The following is a 24,029-nucleotide window of genomic DNA, read 5'->3' on the forward strand; positions in this document are numbered from 1 at the left end:
TGACACTCTTCCCCCAACGCATGGGAAACCGCAATCCACGCGCGTCCAGATAATGTTCGGGTTCTTATCAGATGACTTGCAGTTTCATCGGCGCCGTCTTAGAGGGCGCTACGAAAAGCGGGGCACTCGTCTCCATAGCAACGCGCATGCTGCTGATAACGTGCATTTTTCTGTGCCATTTTGCTGGATAATGTGCATCCGCCAAGCGGCGTCGAGGGGAGAAATCGAGAGAGCAACAGGAGAGGGCACGGCGAGAGCGGCGGCGATGACGCAGCACCACCGTGATTCGGCTACTCGCGGGCGCTCTCCGCCTCAAGCCATTAGATGGCGCACCGCTCAACGGACCGACGACCGAACATTTTCTGGCCGCTTAGGCGCGCGCAGTGTCAACACCTGAATATTCTTACACCGTGAGCATGACTTACGTGCCACGCTCATGGGCCGCTGGCGGCGGTTTCGCTAGATTTATATACACCAAAATTGGTATCTTGTGACGTGACTGTGTGACGAACATAAAAACACAAGTTAACGTGACAATCATGACTCGCATGTCATGCACAGCATGACTTACGTTCCACGCTCATGGGGCGCTGGCGGTCGTTTCGCTAGCTTGATATACACCAAAATTGGTATCTTGCGACGTGACCGTGTGAGGAACATAAATAACACGAGTTAACATGAAAGTCATGACACGTATGTCATGTACAGCATGACTTGCGTGCCACGCTCATGGGGCGCTGGTGGCCGTTTCTCTAGCTTGATCGACCCCGAAGTTGGTATTGCGCGACGTTACTGTGTGACGAACATAAATAATAGGAGTTAACATGAAAACCATGACACGCATTTTCCTCAATGACATACAAGACGATGTATGCAGCTCTTTGCTGGCTGCTTCGCAATACATCGATTCCCACAATGCGTGGGATCTGCCGGCTTTTTTTTCTCGTTACCGTAAGTGCAATCGTTTTTTTTTGTCTTTCATGAGGTCAGCATACTGCACTGAAATGCGCTCGTGTGTGCTGTTTGTAGGCACCACTGGTAACGTAACACCGGCGCAGCTGCTCACTCGCATGGTGACTGCGGATGCCGACGACGGAGAACGGGAAGACTACATCAGCGAAAGTGCGATGAGCATCGACCGACCGGTTTCTACAGAGCCTCAATCGGCTGCAGCTACCCATGCAGTGCCTAGTTCCGGAGATACCGTATGTGCGGCGACTCCAGCAACAGTAGGGTGTAGGAGCACCGAACCACCCAGGGACGAACCGACGCATTCTCAAGCCCCACCAAGCTACCCCAGGCGCGGTATGTATTTTTTTTCGGTATAATATTATATGCCATATCCCAACTTTGGAGTGATGAAATGGTTTGCGTGCCGTACCCATCTGGAGGTGAGAATAGAGTGGTGCACGTACTGACAGGTCAATTATTCCTGCACGAATCCCAGTTATAGGGGCAGACCCAAAGTGGCATACTCTTACTACGATCAGTGGTGCGTGGACTGCACTCACCAATGCTTCGAGTTGACCTCAAAATAAAACAGCCATAACACGGCGAAAGCCCCCCACCATAGTTTGTTGCAACCAGACAACACTATGAATAAGTAACGATATGTGCCCAAGAAAAAGGCAATGGAGAGCGTCGTGTAGATAGATATTAATGCTAAAGAGACAGGGCGTGCAAACAGACACAATAGAGAAGACACCACAACGGCATTTCTGGTGTTTTTTCTCCTGTGCCTGTGGTCACACGCCCTGTCTATTTAGCATGAATACATGGCGACTAGCTCAGCTCTCTCTTACTCAAGATACTAAGACTAAGCAAGAATGGCAGAATGGCTGATATTATAGGAGAGATGATTTGATTGTGCTGCATTAAGACATTACATAAAAAGAACATTTGTGCTACATTGTATTGCCTAAATATTTCTCAGAATATGTGCTGCTCAAAATAATGCAAAAAAATGCCCCCAACTCCCCGAAGGGAATCGTGAGGAAATGCGAATGCATTTCTTGCACCGAGAGAGGGTACCGTTGCCGTCAGACATTCGCCTTCACCGACTTCTGCCATCGCCTTGAGAGGCGCCCAGCCAGCGAATGGTCGAGAGTGAGGCGCGAGCGGACGGGGGAGTGGGGCGCCAGCGTTCTCGGCTCGGCGTTTCACAGCGGCGTCTCGAGCACACATTTCCGGATGTTCTTGAGAGGCGCCCAGCCAGCAAACGGTCGAGAGTGAGGCGCGAGCGGACGGGGAGTGGCGCGCAGAGAGGGAACGGCGAGAGGAGCGGCGAAGCACTGCACCTACCCTCTCCTACACTCTCGCACCACATGCTCCGGTTGCTAGGGGCGAGGATAAGCGCGCGCGCCCGCAGCTGTTGCTATGGGAGAGGGCGCCGCGGACAACGTCTGACGCCTGACATAGCCCGACTAAGAAATGCATTCGCATTTAAAAGGTTACATTTACATATGTAAAGAGCGATGGTGATACAGCAAGCTCAATTGAAGAAAGTGCGTACGAAGCAGGGACCACATTCCAAATATCAGACGTTTGTTGTAATGTCGTAGAGCAGATCAAACGCATTTTGTCTCACCGACAATGGCAAACCAGTTCGTTGAATTTCCCACTCCCACATGTACTGAGGTGTTTGCCTTTTCAATGCAGCAAAAAGTAACGCTAGCCAAAGTGAAATGAACGAGAAGCAGGGTCGCCAGGGCCCAGCAGTGTTTGATGGCATTTTTCATTTGACATGGAATTGTATAGACGCACTCAAGAACGTTGTGTTATACAAGCGTGCCTGTTGTTTATACACTCATGGTATCACCAGGAGGGTCAAGTGATTGAACAGTACTAATGAATCTCAACACTGCCATCACAATAAATTTGCCGATAAACCAACGAATCACATTAAGATTAGTAAATACATACCATAAGACAAAAGCCATGAGATAGAGATAAGCTTGAAAGTGCAACATGATGGAGCAGAAATTCTTAGCAGTGCCTTGCAACAATCACCTGATTTCTTTTTTTATGCTTACCACCATGCAGGAAAAGGACAACAAGAACAGGCAGACTACGACTTTCTGCTGAAGAGAATGAAACATGATGTCATAATGAGAGAAAAAGACATGCAGATGGAATTGCGCATGCTTGCCTTTGAGGAGAGCAAAGTTGCTCTTGAAGAGAGACGGTTAGCTTGGGAGAAAGAGCAGGTGATGATGATGGCCCGTGAAAGGGAAGAGGATCGCAGAGCACGAGCAGAGGAGAGAAAAGAAGAAAGGCGCATGCGGGCCGAAGAGAAACAATAAGAGAGGCGAGAGCGGTCTGAAGAACGTAGACTTCTTGCCGCACAGCAGGAGGCATTTATAAACATTCTGCAGGGCCTACTGCCGAAGATGCAATAGATGGTGGAACTGGCGCAAGCACCGTCATGTTTCGCACTGTAAGCACAGGCGCAATTGTAAACAGGTTGTATTCACTATGTTATAAATAGAAATGGTATTTCACTGAGCACTTGAAAACTGTATATACATGCAAAGTCGTCATGTATGCCAAGCACGTCTTGGCTTTAGTATTGAACAGTCATTTGAGTGTGCACTATTTAGGCACTATATAAACATCTGTTCATGCGAGTTGTGTGGCGCCTTCTCAGCAAAGATAGCAAAAGCAAAAAAGAAATACGTAGACAGGCAGGTCTCAATAAATTTAATTTGTTGCAGATGATCACTTTGTCAGCCACAAGCACAACAGGTGGAATGTTGGAAACATTGTTTATACATAGTGCGAACCATTCCCCTGTTCTAAGCAGAGGTGCCGTCAATCACAAAAATGAGAACAAAAGAGCAACAGTAATAAGTCCAGACTGCACACAACACACTGGATATGTTATCACAAGCAGGCACACAAATGTTTCCCCAGTTCATGAGCTAAATCACAAGAATCAAGGACACCTGCAGAAAATTTATTCAGCCCCGTGCCAGTTTTAGGAAGGAAACTGGTCCTAAATGCATTTGTCCATGGGGATATTGGCGCTATATCATAAATATGTCAGGCTATCTTGTAGAGTGATGCTTTATTGGGATGACAAGTAACATTTTCAGACAGACATTTCTGCAAAAACGTAAGGCAGCTAACTTTTCTGGGAGACTCCAGAGTTGGATCACAGACAGTGCTGCCCCATTTTAGAAGTGGACAAGTCATGTTTTCGATACATAGTGACAATATATCTCACTGCCTCTCTCTGAACGTGCTGAAGTTTACGTCACTTTTGTTGCACAAGTCTCATACAGTCACATCATACTGAACCTTCACTCTCACACAAGCATTATAAGGCAATAGTATAACATTACGTGGTGTATGACATTTTCTCTGGAGAAGCACTGCCTTGTTTCAGAGTGGATTGATGTATAGTGGAGATATGTGAAGACCATGAAAGCGAAAAACTTAGCATGACACCAAGCTGAGTTTCACTAGCCCAACCCAAATCAGGAACTTGAAGTAGTCATGCATCTCAAATACACAGTTTCAAACATAATTGACAGTAATAGAAAGACTATCAATTAGATACACATCCAGGTCTCGAAAAAACCTGCATTAGCTCATACAAACGTGGGATACACAATCTAAACTTGGTCTAATCTGAACAAAGTTCTTCAGGAACATCGCAACGGAACAGGTCACACATAAGCAACAATACAGTAATGAGCGCAGCCAGAATACTGCAGATGCCACGTGGCTGCCGAGAAGGAAAACAAAACAGTCTTTGTGCTGCACACGCACTTGATTGTGCTGCCCTGCCACTGTGCACAAGACATTGCATGACAGTGCTTACTGGCTATACTGATGCAATAAATGCTGTAGCAATGTGAATTTGTTTAACGTAACAGGTCGTGAAAGAAAGCAAGATTCCTAAGCATCAGGGCACTCAGAAGGCAGAACATGAAGCTACATGGTTTCAGGATCCCTTCAAGCAACGCTAAAGAGTAAGACTTGTTGCTGGGCCAGTTGGTTGAAATCTACGGGGTACATTTTAGCGCAAACTGTGAAAGAAAGCACGGGAAAAGAGTAGAGGAAAGCAGAAAGGTCGAATTAGCCTTAAAGAATAAAGGAAACGCGCATTTGCCTGCGCATTGCGTAGCCTGCAATTGTGAGCCTCTGCTTCGTGAGATCCAGATAATAGGCAGGAGCAGTGACACATTAGCGCGAGAGTTATTGGAGGCGTTCCATATTAAGAAGAGAGGCACGAGTTGTATCAGTGATACGTCTGTTTGTCTGTTCCAAAACGAGATGCAACTATGTGATATGAAAGTGTGATTTTTTTCCCTTACTGGCGCACGCATGTACACATGGTTATTTGTTGTTGGCTTCACCTTTCGAATAAACAGTTGAAGTTTAGCGCTCGACCTTTCTGCTTTCCTCTACTGTTTTCCCGTGCTTTCTTTCACAGTTTGCGCTAAAATGTACCCCGTAAACGCTAAAGAGATCAGGTGAAAGCACATGCCCTGTGGGGCCCTCATAATTCACTTTCATCACTCTTAAATTAAATTACCTTATAGGGGCACTAATAGTAAATAATTCTAGAATGAAAGGTAAATGTTTGAGAGCACCTGGAATGTCAATATTATACGCAGCAGCGCTTTAGTAATCGAGAAATTAAGGTAAATGCAGGACACAACTTGCGCTACCAGTGGGACAATTTGGAACGTTATTTGAGCCATTCCTGTCAACTAACTACATTCTTTACAATCCCTTTATTGTGCGTCGATTTGCCGCTTTTTCTTGGTGACATGCAAACAACTACGTCGAGATGTGTTATTCAACGTCATCTAGTGTAAGGCATGCCTCAGGATACCATTCATAAAAAACAGGACAGATAGTAACCCTTTCAGCCCTGTATTTTTTATTTTGGTCGGGAACTTTTTTGTGCGTGTTTTCCTATTAGTTATGACCTCAGAAGACCATAAACGAAAAATTGAGCCAATGGGGCAAGTATTAATAGATTTACAGGCATGACATAAAATTAGGTCATCAGGGCTCAGTGGCTGTGAAATGAAGAAAATGACATCTTGTTTCCTGCTATTCACTAGAGTACACAAAATGTGAACCACGTCTCATTTTTCAGTGCGATACTCATTGAAACAGCTTCGGTACGTCGTCCCAAAAATGGCGCTTACCCACCTCGGCGTCACCCATGGCTTTGATCAAGTTTCTTCTTCTTCTTTGCGGCTCCCAGCTACGCAAGCATGTCGCCATTTTGGCGTCAATCGCAGTGGGGATGATTGAAGAAGTATTCCCCAAGAATGGGCAGTTTCGATCTCATGTCCGAGGTGCTAGGGGAAATGTTGTGTGATGGTGTCAACTGACACCGCCAGGGCCGAAAGGGTTAAGCAAACCTTGGCTTCAAATATTCATGCAGCTTAGGCGGTTGGAGGCTGAAATAGCTGGAGACTTGACTGCCATAAATGGTTGTGTGACAGACAATATTGTGGCAACTTTATACATTGCAGCCACTTGCTGCCACAGAAGCTTCTGTTTTTTTTTGAAGTCCAAGAATGCAAATTCGGCGACGACTTTACCAAATCCCCATTCCACAGCCTGACGAACAGCGCTCATGCCACAGTTGAACGCCTGCTGGGCAGGTGACAAACACGAGCCACCATATGGCTTCATTAGAAGTGGGCGGAGTGGGTACGCAGGGTCGCCGTACACCACGAAGTCTTCATTTCTCGTGAGCTTCTCCAGCTTGGTGTACACTCCGCTTTCTCGGAATATTCCTGGGTAAAGAATCAGCCACAACAAAATGCAACGTGTAGTTCATGTAATTTTCAAATGTTACGTTTTTGTGATGTCTGCATGCAACAACTGTTCACTGTATTGTTTCTAATGACCAGTATGTACGCTTTTTCACTGAACAGTGGACATGTCATCAAAACGTTTCAAGATACTGCTGCCTTTCTCCCTAGTTAGTGTGGGAATGGAAATAGCAAATAGCATACCTATTATTAACTATTGTTACATGAACCACTTTAACATGCAACTCTACGACCTGGGTCAATATTTAGTGCACACTGTACTTGTATGATTACAGCAAATTTAATGACCCTGGCTTTCATGCTTGCGCATTATCGCTTTGTAATGAAGTGAAGCAAATAATTTGAACACTTAATCTACACCATATTGCAAATTTTCAATACATACCGTCAGTGCATATGGTCTTTCTATTGCTGCCACACTATCCCCAACCAATAATGCTGATATAAGTGCTAAATTTATGAAAAAAGTAGAACAAACTATGCTATTCTGCAAGCAGACCGGGTTCATAAATATTGCCACGTGCGTTTCTTTATCACTTTTGCTGTATTCGGTTTTCGGCCACAAAGACTGTCAGCAACGCTCAGCGCGAACCGCGCCTCGTTGTCCGAGAACCTTCGCGATCATTGTAGATCGTTTTGTTAAGATTGCGCGCAAGACGCGCACACTAGTGATGCAGAACTATCGGTAAATTGACTATCGATAGTATCGATAGCTTTTTTGAAACTATCGATAGTGTAAACAAACTATCGATAGTGCTACTATCGACAAACTATCGATAGTGCAATCGGTAGTACCATCGTTTATATTACTAGCGGTATTACTGCCACGCGTGTTTACTGTTTCGTTTTGACGTATTCGAGTTGCACCCACAAAGACTGTTAGCAACGACGCAGACCGCGCCGTAATGTTTGAGAAGCTTCACCAGCGATAACGCTGGAAGGTTTGATGACTGATGTATAAAGGACGACGCGTTCCCGCCGATGATAAGATTACTCAATGGCTGACAACTGCTCCCGCCGCTATCAGTGCGCAGCATGCGTCGGTTGTATTTTGAGTTTTGATTTTCTGGGCACAAGTTCGCCCAAATAAAGAGCTCCGTATTTCCCAGTCTTGCTGCAGCATTCTTCACCGTCACAATCACGTGACAATACTATCGATCGTGGTGTGAATAATGATGCGGTTGCTGGCCGGCCATATTGCCAAAATATTTGCGATAGCCTATTACCAGCTTCGCTTAATTTATGAGCAATTCTTCGCAGAGAAATTAATTATTTCCGCAGTGAAAATGGCGGAATATATCCATCAATAAATTCGTATCCAAAAGCAACCAGTTACACCTTAAAATTAACTTCCTGATATTTTTAATTTTGAAATCATAAAATACAATATCAATTTGAAGCCGCGCAGTCCCACCTCGTCTAAAGACTTCCTTTCCGCTGCAGCTGAACAGTTTGGCTTTATGATCATGTGTCAGCAAATCACTATGGTGAAGAACACAATCATGTCAACTTTCTTGCCCTTCAGTCTGCTCTTCCGGTTCCCCTATGTACCACGTGCGCGGGGAACCAAGTTTATTCCGCAGTGAGTCCGCGCTGTTGATTTTATACTATCGATAGTACCATCGAATTTTTTACTGTTGATAGCGCTGTCGATAGTATTTTTTACCATCGATAGTTCGATAGTGACTCAGCTATCGATAGTATCGATAGTACCATCGATAGTTCTGCATCACTAGCGCACACTCGAGCTTATTCTACAATTTGCACGACAGCCAGCGATAACGCTGGAATATTTGACGGCACATGTTTAAATACCGACGCGCTTCACCGCTTGTCAGTTGATCGACGGACGACGCCCTGTTCGCCGCTATCATTGTACAGCGTGTATTGCTGTAGTTCTAGTTCTCATTTTCCGGCCACAAGTTCGGCCAAATAAACAGTTTCACCCTGCAAAGGCCGACTGCTGTCTTCGTCGACGTCACGACCACGTGACATCTGGTGAAGGTGCTGCTTCATGATCCGGACGCCACCGCGAAGCGCTGACCCAAGCCCAAGCCGCGAGGAGGACGACGGCAAAGAAAACCCGGATCGTCGAACAAGCCGCAGGCAGAAGGGACTGCAGCCAGAGTACGGGCTCCTTCCCGAAAACACCAGGCAGCCCCAGGTCCCAACACCGACCGCAGCGACGATGACCGACCCCGTGCAGCCTGCGCCGATACTTCTCCGGCAGCCCAAGGAACTTTCCGCTGGTCGTCATTCGAAGACCCGGAAACCTGGCTCGAGACCTTCGAAAGGGTCTCAGCGTTCAACAACTGGGACTCCGAGGGCAAGCTGCGCCACGTTTACCTTTACCTTGAAGACGCAGCAAGGACCTGGTTCGAGAATCGGGAGTCCACTCTTCGAACTTGGGACGCCTTTCGCAGCGCTTTCCTGCAGACGTTTGCAAGCGTCGTCAGAAAAGAAAGGGCCGCAGCCTTGCTAGAGACGCGGGTCCAACTTCCAAATGAAAGCGTTGCCATACTTGGAGAGGAAATGACCAGACTGTTCTGCCACGCTGACCCTGCCTTGCTTGAGGACAAGAAAGTCAGGTTGCTCATGCGAGGGGTAAAGCAAGAGCTCTTCGCTGGGCTGATGCGGAACCCACCCTCGACAGTCCAAGACTTCATCTCAGAGCCGACGACGATTGAGAAGACGCTGGAAATGCGCAACCGCCACTATAATCGCCGATCGATTCAAGACAGCCCAGCTGTTCATGCCGTCGGCTCCGACGACCTGCGTGAAACGATCCGAGCGATCGTGCGGGAAGAACTGCGCAAGCTGTTACCCTTACCACAGCCTGAAGCTGCCTCGATCGCCGACATCGTCCGAGAGGAAATCCAGCAGTCTCTGGGCACCCCCGAGTCAGCGCAGCCGCAGCTGCAAGCAGTGAGCTATGCTGCTGCAGCCCGACGCAACGCCCCCCCTCCTCGCCCACGTCGAGACGCCGCGCCGCCCCAGCAGTCCCGCCGCCAGGCACCACCGCCGCCGCCACCGACGTCATACCGCCCACCAGACGGCCAGCAATACACGCCAAGGAAGACCGACCGCCCGCTCTGCTACCACTGCGGGGAAGCCGGTCACACGTACCGCCGCAGTCAGTACCGACAGATGGGGCTTCGAGGAGTCGCCGTCAACGCGCCGCGCCCAGAGCCAGGCGAACGGCCTCGCGACATCGACGACTACCTCACCGGAACACAGTGGCAAGAACGACGACCTTCCCGCTCGCCTTCGCCGGGCCGCTACATGTCACCGCACCGCCGGCAGTACACTGGCTCAAATCGGGGCCGGTCGCCTAGCCCGTATCCGGGAAACTAAGGGCAGCAACCGATGGAGGTGCGGTTGCTGTACGACGAACTACCGAAGATCCTCCGCCGCCGACGACAACGCCGCAACGAAATCTAAAGAACACGCCGCAAGCCGAACGAAGCCCCGACGTCGAAACTTCACGGCCTGAGGAAGACCTGACGACGCCACGTCGAAGCAGCGGAACAAACCGACGCAGCCGTGACCCGACGCCGCGACCCAACCGCAACGCAAGACGACGAACTAGCGACCTCGACGTTCTCATTGACGGCCACAACGTCACCGCTCTCGTCTACACTGGAGCCGACTATTGCGTCATCAGTGGGCCTTTCGCCACGAAGTTGAAGAAAGTTAAGACTGCTTGGGAAGGCCCCGAAATGCGTACCGCTGGAGGCCATCTAATAACGCCGTCTGGAGTCTGCACAGCAAGAGTAACAATCAATAATCGCACGTATCCTGCGAGTTTCGTAATCTTGCAACACTGCTCCAGGGACGTCATACTTGGCATGGATTTCTTAAACCATCATGGCGCCGTCATTGACTTAAGAACCAAGTCGATAACTCTATCGCCGGACAAAACGACACCGCCGGATACGAATCCATGTCACCATGCCCTGAACGTGCTCGAGGATCAAGTTACCATCCCGCCTCGCTCCAGCGTCATAATTCCCGTCAGCACCGAAAAAGCTCAAGACATCGAAGGTGTCATCGAGAGCGATCAGCGTTTGCTACTAGACCGTGACATTTGCGTTGCAAGGGGAATTGCTCGCTTGCACGAAGGAAAAGGAAGCGTGATGCTAACGAACTTCAGCCAAGAATACAGACACCTGAGCAGGGGCACGACGATTGCATACATCGAAGAAATCTTGGCCGTCAGCGATGCATTTGCCTTTTCGGATTACGACGAAGCTACGACGACTACTCCAACAGCTGAGCCACCGTTCGGCGTAAACCCAAATCTTCCCGCTCGCCAACAGCAACAGCTTCGATGCCTTCTGCAGAAAAACAAGGACTGTTTCTCGTCGTCATCGCGGGTCCGACAAACGCCCCTTGCTAAGCACCGCATTATAACAGAAGAAAATGCTCGACCACTCCGTCAGAGTCCCTACCGGGTTTCGACGCGGGAACGGGAGGCCGTGAAGAAACAGGTCGACGAAATGCTACGCGACGACATCATCCAGCCGTCGAAGAGTCCGTGGGCATCCCCCGTGGTGCTAGTGAAGAAGAAGGATGGGACTCTCCGTTTTTGCGTCGATTATCGTCGCCTGAACAAAGTCACGAAGAAGGACGTATATCCCCTTCCCCGGATAGACGACACCCTGGATCGATTACACAACGCAAAGTACTTTTCGTCGATGGACCTCAAGACCGGTTACTGGCAAATAGAAGTCGACGAGAGAGACCGAGAAAAGACTGCCTTTATAACGCCAGACGGCCTGTTTGAGTTCAAGGTCATGCCTTTTGGTCTTTGCTCGGCACCTGCGACTTTTCAACGGGTTATGGATACAGTACTGGCCGGCTTGAAGTGGCAGACGTGCCTCGTGTACTTGGACGACGTCGTTGTGTTTTCCTCAAACTTTGACGGACACCTTCGGCGCCTTGAAGCTCTACTTCAAGCAATCAAGACCTCCGGACTCACTTTGAAGCCTGAAAAGTGCCGCTTCGCGTACGAGGAGCTCTTGTTCTTGGGTCATGTGATCAGCAAGGATGGTGTTCGCCCGGACCCGCGGAAAACAGCTGCCGTCGCTGACTTCCCGACGCCCACCGACAAGAAGGCCGTACGCCATTTTCTCGGCTTGTGCGCCTATTACAGACGTTTCGTCAAGGAATTTTCACGGATCGCCGAGCCACTGACGCAACTCACGAAGGCTGACGTCGAATTCAGGTGGGAAACGTCGCAAGTTCAGGCATTTCAAGAATTGAAACGACGCCTGCAGAAGCCTCCGATACTTGCGCATTTCGACGAGCACGCCGATACGGAAATCCACACCGACGCAAGCAGCGTAGGACTCGGCGTCGTCCTTGTGCAGAAGACCGACGGATTGGAAAGGGTCATCAGTTATGCTAGCCGGTCACTATCAAAGGCAGAAATCAACTATTCCACAACAGAAAAGGAGTGCCTGGCCATCATCTGGGCTACATCGAAGTTTCGCCCCTACATCTACGGCCGGCCCTTCAAAGTTGTGAGCGACCACCACGCCTTGTGTTGGCTAGCCAACTTGAAGGGCCCTTCAGGTCGCCTCGCACGGTGGAGCCTAAGACTTCGAGAATTCGACATTACCGTCGTTTACAAGTCCGGAAGAAAACACTCCGACGCCGACTGCTTGTCTCGTGCCCCCGTCGACGCACCGCCGCAGGACGACCACGATGATGACTGCTTCTTGGGAACCATAAGTGCCGACGACTTCGCTGAACGACAGCGAGCCGACCCGGAACTCAGGGGCCTTGTGGAATACCTCAAGGGCAGGACCGCCGTTGTTCCAAAAGTATTCAGCCGGGGATTGGCGTCATTTCACTTGAAAAACGACGTCCTCGTAAAGAAGAACTCTCCGGCCCGGGCCGACTACCTCATCGTTGTGCCTTCGGCACTGCGACCAGAGGTTCTGCAGGTCCTGCACGACGACCCGACGGCTAGCCACCTCGGCTTTTCCCGCACGCTCGCGAGGATACAGGAAAAATACTACTGGCCACGCCTTCCTGCCGACGTCGCCCACTACGTTAAGACTTGCCGAGATTGCCAGCGACGGAAGACACCGCCGACTAAGCCAGCGGGACTTCTGCAGCCAATCGAACCACCTCACCGGCCGTTCCAGCAAATCGGGATGGACCTACTGGGGCCGTTCCCGACGTCGACTTCCGGCAACAAGTGGATCGTCGTAGCAACTGACTACCTCACCCGTTACGCCGAGACAAAGGCCTTGCCCAAAGGCAGTGCCGCCGAGGTAGCCAAGTTCTTCGTGGAGCACATCGTCTTGCGTCATGGCGCCCCAGAGGTCCTCATAATAGACAGAGGTACCGCCTTTACTGCGGACCTAACTCAGGCGATCTTCAAATACAGCGAGACGAGCCACCGCCGCACCACCGCCTACCACCCACAGACCAATGGCCTCACCGAGCGTCTAAATAAGACCATCGCCGACATGCTGGCCATGTACGTCGACGTTGAGCACAAGACGTGGGACGCCGTCCTTCCGTACGTGACCTTCGCTTACAACACGGCCATGCAAGAAACGACGCAAATGACGCCGTACAAGTTGGTCTACGGAAGAAGCCCGGCGACGACGCTCGACGCCATGCTACCCAACGTCACCGACGAAGAAAATCTCGACGCCGCCGCTTACTTACAGCGCGCCGAAGAAGCACGACAGCTCGACCGCCTACGGATCAAGAACCAGCAGACGACTGACAGCCGCCGCTACAACCTTCGACGACGCCACATGGAATACCAACCCGGTGACCGTGTATGGGTATGGACGCCAATACGCCGACGGGGACTCAGTGAGAAGCTTCTTCGACGATACTTCGGACCGTACAGGGTACTTCGACGCCACGGCGCACTCGACTACGAGGTTGTCCCTGATGGCATTACGAACTCTCAGCGGCGCCGTGCACGACCTGAAGTCGTCCATGTCGTGCGCCTCAAACCATATTACGCACGTTAGCGAATCTGAGGACTGTCATTTTGCTTTATTGTGCTTTCTTTCTTGTGCTTATTGTTTATTGTACTTTGTTGCTTTATTCTTGTTTATTGTTGCATGCATTGGCCTGTTCTGTTTTAAGCATCGGGACGATGCTTTTTCAGAGGGGGGCATTGCCACGTGCGTTTTTTTATCACTTTTGCTGTATTCGGTTTTCGGCCAGAAAGACTGTCAGCAACGCTCAGCGCGAACCGCGCCTCGTTGTTCGAGAACCTTCGCGATCATTGTAGATCGTTTTGTTAGGATTGCGCGCAAGACGCGCACACTCGAGCTTATTCTAGAATTTGCACGACAGCCAGCGATAACGCTGGAATATTCGACGGCGCATGTTTAAATACCGACGCGCTTCACCGCTTGTCAGTTGATCGACGGACGACGCCCTGTTCGCCGCTATCATTGTACAGCGTGTATTGCTGTAGTTCTAGTTCTCATTTTCCGGCCAAAAGTTCGGCCAAATAAACAGTTTCACCCTGCAAAGGCCGACTGCTGTCTTCGTCGACGTCACGACCACGTGACAATATCATGACATTCTGAGAAATCATTCCTTCTACAATGCCACACTGAGCAGGCCAACGTGACCATTGTTTTTTCTGCTTGGCTACTCTCAAAGTGATAAGAAGAGCACTTAGCAACTAAAGAAATGAGATACACTGGCAAATGACGTCCTGCCTTGCAGGACTGGTCAAGGTCAATACGGTAGTGATATGGCTCGTAAACTGTTGCCTGATGGCCGCTGCATGACTGCTTGTTAATGAACAGTGTAGGAGCAACATGTGACTAAGTTGCTATGTAGTCACATATATGACTGCAATCATTGCTCCTGTGTCACAGCAATAGCTCTGTGACAATGCATACCGTATCATCATGCACATACATGGGAAGTTCTTTTCACGAACGGCAAACCTGCCATCGTCACTGGTTGGCTTCATGACAAAGAGAGAGATTATTGAATACGTCTGTGCTTCCACTTATTGTACAATCATGGTTGCTTAGGCAGTGAAGTGTTCGTTGTGGGTGAATGGCAGAACTCACTTGCATCATGCCAGCTCCCTGGATAGTGTCCATCAAGCTGGCACACAATGCCATTGGGGCACATCAGTGATTGGTATTTTACCATGTCCATCCTCTTGTGGCCGGAGAAGTACAGCTTCTGATTTCTTTTTGGCCGGCAAATAGGACGGGCTGTCCCATCGATGAAGGCCCAGCAATTGGGCAGGGGAGAGCCCTTGTCTTCAGCAGCCTGCAGCAAAGCATGACGGCGCATGCATTTTCAAATCATTGTCCCGTACATACTGTGACATGAAAATGTCTATAAAATGGTCATCTCTGCACATTTGTAAACAACACTGCATAATGCTTAGAGATAAAGCCTTCGATGTCACGCAAAGCAGTGTGTGTGGGAGGGGGGTGCATACATTAAATACCACAGCACCACCACCATAGTACAACAAATTTGGAAGATCAGGTTAACTTTCTATGCCGTGCTGTGTTATGTTACAAATGTGATACAATGGGAATACCTATACCAGTCCATGCGCTACATCGAAGTGCAGCTTAAATAGTATTGCGTGATGCTTTTTTTATCCCGCACTGAAATGGCAGCCTAACCATTAGAACTAGAAGGCCAAGTAGTGCAATAACAGTTGGCATAGCTCCTTAAAAGCAATATGTGTGTTTCTTGGTGTTGGCGGAGGCGACAACATGGCTTCACCAGAATTCCTGTTATGCCTTCTTATAACCGCTAAAATGCCGGGAATTCGAGATACGCTCGTGTTCTGTGACCCTCCCTGCACACTCAGGAACACGGCATCACGTAACGCCGCCCTTCGGAAAGAGAAAAATGAAACTAGCAGCGGTTTTGCTTAATACCGCAAAAGAATTAAATAGATCTCGATATACTTGCGTCAGGTAGGTGTCTAGTATGTTAGCAGTGACTTACGCCGGTGAATTCCTTCAGTGAAGCAAGCGACATCCACTCGTGGTTGTTCACGTCTGTCAGCAGGTGTCCGAAGGTGCTCAGGATATGGCCAATGAGTCGCGACATAGCATTTGACATGACAGAGGAGTGTCGCCCAAAAATCCCCTCCAAGTCACACCAGCTGTTGGGATACGCCAGCCTCCGCAGCAACACGCACAAAGCCTCCCGGCCACACAACCTCACCTTTTGTGCAGTTGTGATCTCTTGCGGCACTAGCAGGGCACTACAGAGATCGTCAAAGTCATTTTTGTGGAACCGGAACATGAGTTTGAACGTTGAAGAGTCCATGCGATCAATGTCAAGAAGTCCATGTTGGGAACGGTACCTCACCAATTCGGCCTCCCTGCTTCGCCTCATTTCGTCTTCAAGCTCATCCAAGGTATACTCATGTCGTAGCAGCCGCCGCTCTTTATGGGACAACAGGAGGTCGTCAATTTCGGCCCAAGTCAGGACCGACAACAAGCGCGCATTTGATAAAACGTCTGAGGGTGGCATCCTTAAGCGCGCACGCCAAGCTGAACAAAGGCGATACACTCACGGCAAGTACGCAGAACACCACACCACACACTAAGCGCGCACACACACACTGCAGGGCTCAGCACGGCAAGGCTACAGTGAAGGGTTCAACACAGTAAGTCTAACAGAACACAGCGCAACCAAACACACGGTAAAAGCGAACGCACACGCAAAAGACGACTTCGCGAAACCACGCAGAACGACGCAAAAACCGCAAAAACGTTGATCCAACGATTCGGCTTGACTTGGATGCTAGTGGCCTTTATCGCGGCCGCCACCGCACGATGGCGCTAAGAAGCACTCAAAAGCTGTTTCATTTCACGTATGATACGTCTAGTTGAACGAAATGCATCCCGACATGCTCGATACGGTAAACTAAAAGTGCTGTCGCGCTTCGCTTGCACCGTACGCAACGTATCGTCCTGCGTACGTAGGCTCGTTACGTACGCCCAACTAAAAGTGTCTATTCTCTTTTTCACGTATCCGTAGCGCTTACTGATCATGGACGCTATCTGCGAAAGCTATAAGGAGACTTCGTACGTAGACGAATTAAAATTTGCGTAATATTCGCGGTTGCACAAATAAAACTTATCCCTGCGTAATTCCAACAGGATGCTCGGTTCTCATTCAGAATATGTTACAGATCACGAGCACAATCATATATGGTCTGTAGTGTAAAAGTTGGTTTTAAGGTTTGCCTATCTAAAATAAATCTCCTAAGCTACATATAACAACCATTTCACAATCGCCTTAGTTCAGTATGCCACCGACTGTATTTGGGAATAAAATAAATGCGTGTTATAAGTAACGCACAGGCGTAAAATGTCACCACAAATTTTGGTGCCGTACTAGACACTCTCATTTGCACGAATGAAGTATTGCTAACATCTGTTAACATGATCAAATAAAAGGGATTTAGAGCAAGGTACCTTCTCTTGTAACAATATGCATTAGTAAATATTAATAAGTATGTTGTTACGATGCGCTATGTTCACTGCACTTGCGATGCGGGTTCAAGTTGCTGCCAAGTTTACACAAACTCCTCGGCAAAATCCGAGATGTGTTGCAGAGGAGCATCGCAGACTGGACGGAACATGCTGAACTTGCTCTCGCACTTCAGGAAACACCACGCTATCGGCAGCAGCTGCACTTCCGTGTAATTATCAAGATTCACGAGCCTCGAGGTTTCGAGCGAGCTGTTCCGCAGCGCCGTCAGCAGCACATTGATCAAAAAAATCTCGTTGAAGACGTTCGCTATGTTCTCTCGTTGCGAGAAGGACTCCTCACCGATACCCGTCATGACCTTGAATATGTCGCCGCGGGAGAAACCGTTTTAGTGTCAGTTTCCCAGTCGCTACCGTCGTCTGTGCACCGAGAACGGCTTATTTTACCGCCGCTGGAAGCTGCTCGTCGTACACCGTAAGTGCAAATACAAAAGGCGGGGGCACGAAGTCTTGTCTCATACTTCCTGGTGCGTACATGACGATGTCGATGACCGTCCTGCCAAGCCCGCGGTGCTGTGAACTCCCCTGCACCGTCAGCCAGTTTCGAACAAACGAGTCTGTCATGTCGGGAATGGTCTTACTCCTAGGTACGGTCACGTGTTCCAGCGAAATTACTCCGGCCAGCACCGCATCGAGCGAAGTCCAATTGCAGACCACCGTCCTTTCGGCATCGTAAAAGTACCACGTACAGTGCATAGGCGTATCTACCGGGGGGGCAAGTGGAGCGCTAGCCCCCCCCCCACCCCCCACTTTCGACAGTGTTTATTGTCGGCTGCAGACTGGGAAACTAACAAGTCAGGCAAAGTTTTACTTGAACGCAGCAATAACGTAATTTTGTAATAAAATTTGTCCTACGATTCTGCGGTGACGACTGTCCTCCGTTTGTCATGACCATGCGCTGTAGGCTACCCAGGGTGTCTACCGAGTTGACATTTCTAAATTCCCTGAGTTTTCCAGGTTTTCCCTGAGTGTTTTTGCTGAAATTCCCTGAGTGAAACAGAACTTTGTTTTATGTCAAGATGGGTAGAGACCATATCGCTCGGTGATGTCACTCTCTAATACCATTTTAGAAAATGAAAACGACTTAATTCCATTTGAATAGTACATGGAACAGATAAGCCTCAATATAGCAAAGTTGGTAAAAGCGGCAACTCACTTCGTTATATTGAAACTTCGTTAAACTGAAATTCGACCTTTCATGCAAGGCATAGTTACTGAAGGATTAATCTTAAACTGAAAAGGCCACAAGAATGCTCGACTAATATGGCAACATGAAAAAACTTTTCTTTTATTTTTTTTGCGTGAAAAAAATCAATTTTGTTGAGCCTGAGATGCAGCAATCACAGTTAGATGCCTTGCCAGAGTGTCACATGTAAAGACGAAACAAATGCGGGTTTAATGCACTGTGGAATTGCGCTTGTTCTGCTGCTGCGGGTTGTTGTCAAATCCTCGCGCGTTGCCCAGAGCAATGCAACGCCTTTGCTATCATGTTGCCCAACCGAACTATTTGCTCTCTACGAACGCACAACATCGAAAACCATCCCACGTTAGAAAAAAAGAGTCAGTTTCACCGCGAGAGCAAAATAGTAAATCCGATAGCAACAAAGAGGAATTTTATATGAATATAGGCTAGCAGCTCGCTCCTTCAGGAAACGCAGCCGCTGCACTAAGTGAAGTGCCCTATCTATGATCTATGGCTCAGGGGCGGATTCAGGTACATAATGGGGGGGGGGGGGGTACAAAGGCTGAAGCCAACGCTCAGCAGTGCATTTTGGTGGGTCACGCATATTTACAACAGCCCAGAGGGGATTATGGCGGTGCCTAAGAAGCCTTCGTTGGAAATGTGCATAGGGAAGCAGGAAAGGGTAGAGCAACGAGAGGTAGAGAGCAGGGACAAGATTCTCTTTACCCCTTTTGGACAGTGGCAGGCAAAGCAACCTGACAAAGGGGGCAAACTCGACAAGCAAGCCTGACAAAGGAGGTGGACGACAGGCTCTGAAGGGAGGGGGCGGGGGCTGGCTTGGGGGGGGGGCGCTCGCCGCTAGTGACCCCCCCCCCCCCCCGGGATCTGCCACTGCTATGGCTTCAACGGAAGTTTTGCAATTAGAGCACAACACCTACAAAGGTATGAGCCGTATGCTGATCCCCACTAAAGATACCGCGGCGCACGCGACCACGCTGGTACAAAGTACGCACTTCCTGTCGGACTCAGCCCCCCCCCCCCCTTCCCAACGCGCCGGCTCCTATCCATGTGCCCATCGCGCGAATGAGACGGTCGGCTCGTTTCATCTCTGCTTAAGCCCCGTTCGTCGGCAGCGCTCGCGCACTTTAACTCGCACATGGAGCATGCGACGCGCGGTGTGATGTAATCGCGATTTGGACTTGGTAGGGAAGATCATGGCGAAGGCAAAAAATTCGCGTCGGAGTGTCTATATAATTGCTATCGCAAAAAAACAAGCAATATAGCTGCGGGCTAAGCTCGCATGAAAGCACGGCAACAGCCTGAATTACGGCACATCCGATTATGGTGGAAACGTATGTTTTCCGACATCGCGCGCCGAATCGAGCATGTGGGACCCGTGCCGGTGTCGCGAATTTCGGTCGCCGCTATGCCATGGCTCTAAAAAGTTTTGTAATTCGGCTTTGTAGCAAACACCCACGTGGTGTGGCTGGTAAGTGCCAGCTGCAGCCCCCAAAAATTTGAGTCGACTGCCTAAAACTTGTTTCAGCAGTGCCCTCATCGGGAAAAAAAGAAATAAAAAAAGCTTTCACTTGCTGTGAATGGGCCCGTTAGTTACGCTAGCTCTCGCCTGGAAATTTATTATATTCTTCACGGAGTCCTAGATAGCATCTTTGAAGCCCGGGATCAGAGCGAGTGAGCTTTCCGATAACAGCCAACAAGCGTCTTTTTTCTCGCCGATCGGGATGGCTTGCCAGATACGAGCCTTGTCGAAGACATTCGCTTCCTGCGCGATCGCAATCGCTTGCAAGATAACTCAAGCTCGTTACATTTACTGCTACCGCTTCTACAACTAATCATGCTTGTTACTTGACACGCGGCGATAACAAAAACACCATATCGGGCGCTAACGCACAGCACGCGCGAGAAAGTTTACAGAACTACACCGCGTACTCCCAGAACATCCTGACAACATTGCGCGATACGATGTGTCGTGGTTCGCGGTTCCCGCATGCCACGCATTAGCCGAATTCTCTCCCACTTCACCGCTCCGAAGGCGATGACAGCATCAAGGTGCGCCACTTCCCCGCAGCCGCAGCGGCCGTTTGATTTGAAAAATGCGTTCACAAAATATTGAGCAAGCGCTACTGCGACTTTCGTCGCCTTTCTATAAAGAGACTGTGGATTTTCCCTGATGGGAGCACAATTTCCCTGAGTTTTCCCTGAGAATTTCCAGACTACCCAAAATCCCTGAGAATTCCCGGTTTTCCCGGTCGGTAGACACCCTGCTACCTGCGGTGCAGGCTGCCGATTCCACGCTTGTGCGTCGCTCGAGCATTGCAGAGGAGGCTATCGCTCAGCAGGGGCTCTATAACATTGCAGCAATCTGTCATGATTTTAGTTTGTCCTGCCTGGCCTGAAATTTAAGTAATCCGCGACGCAAACATGGGCGGGAACCAGCAAATGTTTTATAGCCCGATCAAACGCTCTCCTTTTTCAGGAAATTCAGTTTCTTTGAAAACGAATAGCATCGCGACTGCTCCATATTCAAGCTGCTGCGAGTTGATGAGTGTGCAGAACTGTCCAGTATTTAAGTTGTGCCTAACCAGGACAGCTAATACAGATTCCCCGCCCCGCCACGGTGGTCTAGTGGTTATGGCGCTCGACTGCTGACCCGAAGGTCGCGGGATCGAATCCCGGCCGCGGCGGCTCCACTTTCGATGGAGGCGAAAATGCCGGAGGCCCGTGTACTTAGATTTAAGTGCACGTTAAAGAACCCCAGGTGGTCGAAATTTCCGGAGCCCTCCGCTACGGCGTCTCTCATAATCATATCGTGGTTTTGGGACGTTAAACCCCAGATATTATTATTAATATAGATTCCCACTTTAGTCTCCGATTAGACTGCTTCACTCGGCTTATCATATGGTAGCCTGCAGCGGAGATGATCAGCGTCCACGGTTTTCTGGACTAAGGAGGCTGCCTACCTGCAAAGGATTGTGTCTGTTCCTAATCTTATTTATTTCTCTCTCTACCTCTTTGTCAGCAACGATGAGTTCACAGAGTCGTACACGCGCAAAAACAGCTCAGCATTGTTATACTACTACTGAAAGTATCTATCATACACATATGAATCCATCTTGCCCACTACTATTTGCCCCGAGAACGAACACTGGCGGCGCGACAGTCGCGGCGATGTGACGTCACGGCAAGGACTCGCTTGCGCCGCGGCCGAGGATCGCCTTTTTCTGCGCCCGCCGCGTACCCGTTCTTTCGCGATACGGTGGTGATTACTGCTCATTCTTGCGATGAAAATCTCCCAAGGGAGAAGGTAGAAGTTTACACTACTAGCGAAAGTTTAGTAAGCTGTAGAAAGTTTGGATAATATAGCTTATAATGGGCAAATTCCCGCCAGATCGTAAGCTTCACCGTGAAAATGGTGATGCACGAGAGCAAGGCATTCGTTGTTTTCACCGCGTACTCCAAGACATCGTACTAAAAAACGCCAGGCCTGCGCTGAAACCGCAGCACAGTCACAGCGAAAGCTGGAAGAGCGGCATTTCTAAAGCACCGTGTAAGCTCTCTTGGGGCTACTAATACAAGTACACTAGCAAGGTACCCATTACGCCTTAAATCACAATATTTGTGAAGTTCGGAACCACCTACTAAGCCATTATCCGTCATTCTGCGGAGAAGCGAGGCACCAGCTACACGTGTGTAAGCATTATGTGCACTTTGTTGACGCGACGAATGATGACGATGAAGAATTATGGCTCAACCCTTTGTATTGGGTTGGAAGCTTTAAACGGCCTGTCCTTCTCCCGCCATGCTGTATAACATACGTTGACGTGGAACAGAGAGGTGCGGGGGGGGGGGGGGGGGGGGCGAAGAACTTTACTGAGACCCCGAGGAAATGGATCATGCGCTTATGGGCTTCCTTGGCAACCAATACAAGTGCACTTGCGAGGAACCCACTATGCTATAAATCATTGTAATTTTTTAGAAGTAGGAAAGCAGGCATTATGCCATTTTTCGTAATTCTACGGAGAGCCTTGGTACCTGCGCATGTAAGGCATTATGCGCACTTTGTTGATGCTGTGCCTGATGACGATAAAGAATTATGGCGGAGCCCTTTGTAATGGGTTGGAAGCATACAACAACCTTCTCGTTGCGAAATTCGCATTGTGTGACGCCTGATTACAGAATTCGCGTTGTGCGACGCTTGGTGTTTATTTTACTCTTCTACCACGCTATATTGCATATGTTAATGTGGTTCCTTCCCGACATGAAGCCTGTATAGGACCTTTTTGCAAAGCAGTTTCAAGCACCGGCATGGCTCAGAGGTTGAATACTGGGCTCCCACGCGGAGTGCCTAGGTTCGAACCTCGTTCCTCCCTGAAATTTTTTTATTTCGAGCGATAGTGGTTACGGACACTGGCGGCTGCGGCGGCGGCGGACAACTACGGCGCCAAAAACGGCCGGTGAAATGAGCTCATAACAGCTTTCGCTGTAAAAAATTTACGCTAATGGTTCTAACTTCATTACAACTTGGCGTAGACTCCACGGTTAGAACACGCGTCCCGAGGGTTACAAATTAAATTAGGACGTTTTCAATTCACTAACTACATTGCGGCTTATCGTACAAGTTATGTATGCCTTGGCAGATTATATAGGTGATTTGACAGAATTGCGCTTTCTGCTACAGAAGACTTTCGATGAATCTGTTAATCGTAATATTCACTTAATACATCCGGGAAATTAAACAAAGTAATACTGCCACGCACACAATGGTTTCCGAAATTCTAAGGTGTTAGTATACTTGAATTATGTAAACATTTCTTCTCAACACTCGCCTGGGATTATGTGGCCGTGTACCCTGATTTGCATGAACTGCTGGTCCGATAAACCGCCAGGTCCCAAGCGGTAATGTTAAGTTCTCGTGGGAGCACTGTTGATAACAATCGTCTGCAAAACAAACGCCTGAAAGTCGAAATGAGCGTTTTGAACTGTTTCGATGGCACTCTCAGTAACGTGGCCCACGTATTAATTGAACGTCCTTCGCTTTAATGAGTCAATTAATGGTCTCGCACGTCATGTCTATACATAGAGGTTCATGATGCTCAGGGGTATATCGAATGCAAAAAAATAATTTATGAGCTGGCTATCGAAACTAGTACTTATACAAGTGTAAGAGCGCCGTTGCTACGATGCTGCATGAAGACACAATCTGACAGCAATAAGGAGTTACCGCAATTAACCTCAACTTTTTTTGTTGTGAAATGAAGCCCCGAAATTATTGCGAGAAAAACGTGAAACTAAACAACATGATGAGTGAGCGAGTGCAGAAGAAAAACCAACACAACAACTGCGGCAGTATTCTCGGGCGAGCGCTCTCGAGATATTTTGCGAAGCTCAATACTGCATGTGCTTTCGTAATCGTGCGCGGGGCTTGGCACACCGGCAAGAAGGCTGTCCACCGATCGCGGATGCGTCCGATGCAAATAATAT

At 49.0% G+C, this 24,029-nt stretch overlaps 1 pseudogene; it reads right to left on the minus strand.

Annotated features, from left to right (window-relative positions):
* Positions 1-6,376: 6,376 nt before the first annotated feature.
* On the minus strand, positions 6,377-16,357 carry LOC125759970 (uncharacterized; annotated as a pseudogene).
* Between the last annotated feature and the right edge of the window lie 7,672 nt (positions 16,358-24,029).

The sequence above is a fragment of the Rhipicephalus sanguineus genome, chromosome 9 (genome assembly GCF_013339695.2).
Source record: "Rhipicephalus sanguineus isolate Rsan-2018 chromosome 9, BIME_Rsan_1.4, whole genome shotgun sequence".
NCBI classification, from domain to species: Eukaryota; Metazoa; Arthropoda; class Arachnida; order Ixodida; family Ixodidae; genus Rhipicephalus; species Rhipicephalus sanguineus.